Source organism: Mandrillus leucophaeus, unplaced genomic scaffold (assembly GCF_000951045.1).
Source record: "Mandrillus leucophaeus isolate KB7577 unplaced genomic scaffold, Mleu.le_1.0 Scaffold1, whole genome shotgun sequence".
Lineage (NCBI taxonomy): Eukaryota > Metazoa > Chordata > Mammalia > Primates > Cercopithecidae > Mandrillus > Mandrillus leucophaeus.
Genome location: NW_012098097.1, coordinates 16066678 through 16072900, shown reverse-complemented (window position 1 = coordinate 16072900; position 6223 = coordinate 16066678).

Sequence of the window (6223 nt, the reverse complement as noted above, 5' to 3'; positions counted from 1 at the left end):
GGCACCAGCCACTGTGCCTGGCTAATTTTTTGTATTTTTAGTAGAGACGGGGATTTACTGTGGTCTTGATCTCCTGACCTCGTGATCTGCCCGCTGATACTTGGAGCTCCCATGGCCCTGACTGGGACAACCCAGGACCATATCTATGCTAATTCTTCCCTCTTCAAACCTTTGCAGCCTTTGGCTCCAGAGCCACCTAATGGCTCCGGGACCAAACTACAATTTACCTGTAATTCTACAGGCCATCCCTGGTCCACCACAGCCCTTTACCCTCCTGTCATTTATGTCCTTCAACCGGTCACTTTGCCATCCACTCAACCTGCTTCTCTGTACCCTTCTTCATGCATGGGCTCCCCTGCCACTCTGGTTGCACAGGATTTGGCCAATAATCACCAGCATCTTTCTGCCTCTTCTGTTCCCCCAGTGCCCCTTTCTCACACTCTCATACCAGTCCAACCTCCTCAGCCTCAGTTTCCCTTATCTACACGTGCTTTTCCTGTCACTTCTATGCCGACTCTGTCTCATGTGCCTGCTCTTGAAACTTCCATGCAACACTGATTACGCCAGAACAAACAAGTGGAACAGAGGTGTGGGCTTATCCAGTCGCGCTGGAACCTCCCAATGCTCAAGGGGTTACAAGTGTGTCGATATGAGCCGCTCAATCTTACCTTTTTAAAAGAATTCAAGGATGCTTGTACTCAGTATGGTCCTACTTCTCCATATGTTAAAATGGTATTACAGACTGTTTGTCTGTAATGACGGAGGTCATTTTGCTTCCTTTAGATGAGGACCTTTTGGCAAAAGCTGTTCTAACTCCATCTCAGCATTCACAGTTCCGTACCTGGTGGTCAGAGGAGGCCCTGCCTGCAGGCTCAGCTAAATCAGGCTGATGGCATTCCAATTACTCAGGCTCAGCTCACAGGCTCTGATAATTACTCTGATACTACTGCCCAACTAGGCTTTGATGCTCTAACCACGGAACAAGCAACAAAGTTGTGTATGAGAGCTTAGGATAAATTACGTGCCCCAGGCCAAGTTCCTGCTTCTTTTACTTCTGTTAAACTGGGTCATAATGAATTATATCCTGATTTTTTAGCCAAATTACAAGATGCTGTTGAAAAATCTGTCTCTGATGAGCGTGTTCAAGGTATTCTCCTTCATACGTTAGCTTTTAGCTTTTGAGAATGTGAACCATGTGTGTAAAATGGCCATGCATTCCAGCCAATGACAGAATTTACCTGACCACGAGGTGTTGCCTGCATATATTAAGGCTTGTGAGGGCATTGGATCAGAGACCCACAAAGCTATTCTGTGGGCACAGGCCATGAAGGATGACAATCAAACTGGCTCGACTGATTCTTTTCTTGAAGCCTGCTATAATTGTGGTCAACTTGGTCATACTCCAAAAAATTGCACTGTTAAAAAGTTAAAAGTGGCCAAGCCAGTTCAACAAACACGGCCAAATGCTCCTGCTACCGTTTGCCCACGTTGTCATAAAGGTAAACAGTGGGCAAGTACTTGCCACTCTAAGTCTGATATAGATGGAAATCCCTTGCCACAGAACCAGGGAAATGGGAAGCGGGGCCAGTCCCAGGCCCCAATATCAAATGGGACACCTCAGACTCAGACCAATGTTGCATTTCCGCTTCAAGTGGTCCCAACGCAGCCCCCAGCACAAACAAATTTACCTACAGCCAACCCAGATGGGTCCCAGCCTCTTCTTCTGTCTCAGTACAATGCTTGTCCACCTCCACAGTGGGGGGTGGAGTGGTCGATCTCTGTAGTATCAATCCTCTAAATTTACTACCTAATTCTTTGCCTTTAATTGTCCCCACAGGGGTCACTGGCCCTTTACCTCAAGGTTCGGTGGGCCTGGTGTTAGGCAGGGCATCCACTTCTGCCAAAGGAATCACCATTCATACTGGTCTCATTAATTCTGATTCCTCTGATGAGATTAAACTTATGGTGTCTGCCAAGGTTCCTGTTTCCATTCCTGCCAGGGAGTCATTTGCTCAAGTACTTTTACTACATAATATTGTTTTAAACAAAGGAGATAAGACCCGGGGCCCTGGGATGGGCTCCAGCGGTGAAAAAACCGCTTATTGGATTAATGTAATTTCTAAACAACGGCCCACCTGCTCCATACACATTCAAGGAAGAAAGTTTGAGGGCCCAGAAGACACTGGGACTGATGTTTCTATTATTTCCTCTAACTTATGGCCTTCCTCCTGGCTTAAGCATCCGCTAACATGGGACTAGTAGGTGTTGGAAAAGCTGATGAGGTTCACCGGAACACATTTATCTTACCTTGCACTGGCCCTGATGGTCAAAAGGGTACAATTCAGCCTCATGTCATGCCAATCCCCGTTAATCTTTGGGGTAGAGATTTGCTGGCACAATGAGGGGCTGAAATTAATCTTCCATATAACTCTTATAGTGCTCCCAGTCAACATATACTACCTAATTCTTTGCCTTTAACTCCCAAACCAATACCTGGAAACCTGGAACAATTATAACGTGGGGAAGAGAGTATGCTTGTGTTTCACCAGGAGATCATCAATCTGCTGTCTGGGTGCCCACTAGGAGACTTAAACTTTGTGTAAATACTGACAATGAAAACCACAGGGAAGAGACGTCTGCGTCAGAGACCACCCTCATATGTGGTGAGATCTGTGCCGACTCCTCTGAAACTGGCACGCCAAATTAAAATGGGTCTGGTTCAATCCTCCCTAATGGCAACGGAGACCCCTCTAGCTAATCCCACTTCTCCTAATTCCCTTTCTTTTTCTCCTTACAAACCTAAAAATCTCACCATTTCTATTAGCCTGAAAATAACATTCCTCTGTTCTTCTCTTCCTCCGTCAGCACTGGATCTCGCTTACAATAGGTTTTATTTAATAATTCTCCTCCTTATACTTTCTGACCAGTTTCCCCTCACACTGATTTACCTGCTGCACAGAATTATTCTTACTGGGCTTATGTGCCTTTTCCTCCACTTATTCGACCTCTCACCTGGATGGATACTCCTGCGGAAATCTATACTAATGATAGTATGTGGATGCCTGGAGCTACAGATGACTGTTGCCCCACTCAACCAGGAGAAGAAGGCTCTGCATTTAATGTTACTATGGGTTATAAATACCCTTCTCTGTGCCTCGGACATGCTCCTGGTTGTATCCATCTAGAAACTCAAGTCTGGGCTGCTTATCTTCCAAAGAGATTAGCTACAAAAGAATGGGGACATTTGGTCTCCGGCCTCTCCCTTTCTCCTTTAAGACAAATGAAAGGGGGAGTAATAGGAGATACCCCATACCTTCAATATAAACCTGCAGGAAAGCCATATCCTAAAAATTTTGAGGGCCCATCTAAAACTTTAATTTGGGAAGATTGTGTTAACTCACATGAAGTAGTATTAAAAAATGACTCACATGGTTTAATAATAGACTGGGCACCAAAGGGCTCTTTAAGAAACAATTGCTCCTCTTGCAGAAGGGAATGCCTGGGGGCTGCTTATTTTATTTCTTATTGGGAGGACAAGGATCATCCTACTTTGTATAGTAGGTTCAGCTCGTTCTTTCCCTTAAAATAGGAAGATAAGGATATTACCTCCCCCGCCCCGCCCGAGGCCTCATATGATACTCCCCGTTCTGAGTCCAGAACACCCAGAACTGTGGAAATTGGCGACTGCCATGTCCGGACTGCGAGTAAGGCAAGAGGAAGCTTTTCTGTCTGTTGTCCCCGCTACTGCCCCTGGCATCCGTGATTCTGAACCCCATGATAAATCCCCTTCGAACCCTTTTCCTCTTTTTGATGCCGATCCTCTTTTATGGGACTCCAATTGGCATTCTGATAATTTTTCTCAACCCAGGTATGCCCCTCTACCTGTTCAGCATCCCTGGGCACCTCGAATTGCCTTTTTATGGTGGAGAACATCGGGCATGGCCACCGCCGCTCCTTTCTCTCGGTATCAATGTAGATTCAGACATTCTGCTTTGTTTACCTCCAACCTGACTATTCCTATACAGAGCTGTGTTGAGCCTCCTTACACGCTGTTAGTGGGAAACATCAGAATTTGGATGAACAATCAAACTGTCCAATGTATTAATTGTCATTTTACACACTTGTGTTAACTCCCACTTTGACTCCAGGAAAAGAGTAATGTTGGTTCAAGTTTGAGAAGGAATCTGGATACTGGTAACTTTACCCAGACCTTGGGAATCTTCCCCCTCAGTACATTTAATTAATGAAGTGTGATAACAAATTCTCAAAAGATCTAACAGATTTGTTTTCACTTTAATTGCTGTGATCATGGGCCTAATTACAGTCACTGCACTGGCCACCACTGCCGGAATGGCGTTACATCAATCTATTCAAACGGCTCATTTTGTTAACGATTGGTAAGCCAATTCCACCCAAATGTGGAATTCTCAATAAGACGTTGATCAAAAATTCGCCAATCAAATTAATGATTTAAGACAGTCTGTCATTTGGCTTGGAGATCGGGTAGTGAGTCTCGAACATCACATGCAAATGCAGTGCGATTGGAACGCTTCTGATTTCTGTGTCAAACCATATTCCTACAACAGGACTGATCATTCATGGGAACTGATCAAAGGACACCTTCTGGGTAAGGAAGATAATTTATCCTTGGACATAACCAAAGTAAAGAAAAAAATTTTCGAAGCCTCTCAAGCTCATTTATCCATTGTGCCCGGAGCTGAGGCATTAGATCAGGTGGCAGAAAGTCTTTCTGGACTAAACCCCACGACCTGGATTAAGTCTGTTGGGGGCTCCACTGTGATAAATTTTGGAATCATGTTTTTCTGTTTAATGGACTTGCTTTTAGTGTGCCAGACCAGTCAGAGAATCTTGTGTCAAAACCAAGAGAATGAACAAGGCTTCATCACCATAGCACATTTATAGAAAAAGAAAGGGAGAGATGTTGTGGGAAGTCAGGGACCCCAAACGGAGGGACCAGCTGGAACCATGGCAGAGGAACACAAATTGTGAAGATTTCATTTTAATATGGACATATATCAGTTCCTAAATAATACTTTTATAATTTCTTATGCCTGTCTTGACTTCAATCTCTGAACATAAATTGTAAAGATTTCATTTTAATGTGGACATTTATCAGTTCCCAAAATTAATACTTTTATAATTTCTTTTTCTTTTTTCTTTTTTTTTTTTTTTAGATGGAGTCTCGCTCTGTCACCCAGGCTGGAGTGCAGAGTGCAATGGTGCAATCTCGGCTCACTACAAGGTCTGCCTCCTGGGCTCACACCTTTCTCCTGCCTCAGCCACCCGAGTAGCTGGAACTACAGGTGCCCAACACCATGCCTGACTAATTTTTTTTGTTGTTGCATTTTTAGTAGAAATGGGGTTTCACTGTGTTGGCCAGGATAGTCTTGATCTCCTGACCTTGTGATCTGCCCGCCTCAGCCTCCCAAAGTGCTGGTATTGCAGGCATGAGCCACTGTGCTTGGCCTACTTTTATAATTTCTTACGCCTGTCTTTACTTCAATCTCTGAACATAAATTGTGAAGAATTCATTTTAATATAGACATTTATCAGTTCCCCAAATTAATACTTTTATAATTTCTTATACCGGTCTTTACTTTAATCTCTTTATCCTGTTATCTTCATAAGCTGAGAATGTACGTCACCTTAGGACCGCTATTGTGTTAACCATACAAATTGATTGTAAAACATGTGTGTTTGAACAATATGAACTCAGTGCACCTTGAAAAAAACAGAATAACAGCGATTTTCAGGGAACAAGGGAAGACAGCCATAAGGTCTGCCTGTGGGGTCAGGCAGAATAGAGCCATATTTTTCTTCTTGCAGAGAGCCTATGAACAGACGTACAAGTAAGGAAGATATTGCTAAATTGTTTTCCTAGCAAGGAATATTAATAATTAAGACCCTGGCCAGGTGCGGTGGCTCAAGCCTGTAATCCCAGCACTTTGGGAGGCCAAGACGGGTGGATCATGAGGTCAAGAGATCAAGACCATCCTGGCTAACACGGTGAAACTCCGTCTCTACTAAAAAATACAAAAAACTAGCTGGGCGAGGTGGCCGGCGCCTGTAGTCCCAGCTACTCGGGAGGCTGAGGCAGGAGAATGGCCTGAACCCGGGAGGCGGAGCTTGCAGTGAGCCAAGATCGCGCCACTGCACTCCAGCCTGGGCGACAGAGCGAGACTCCATCTCAAATAAAATAAAA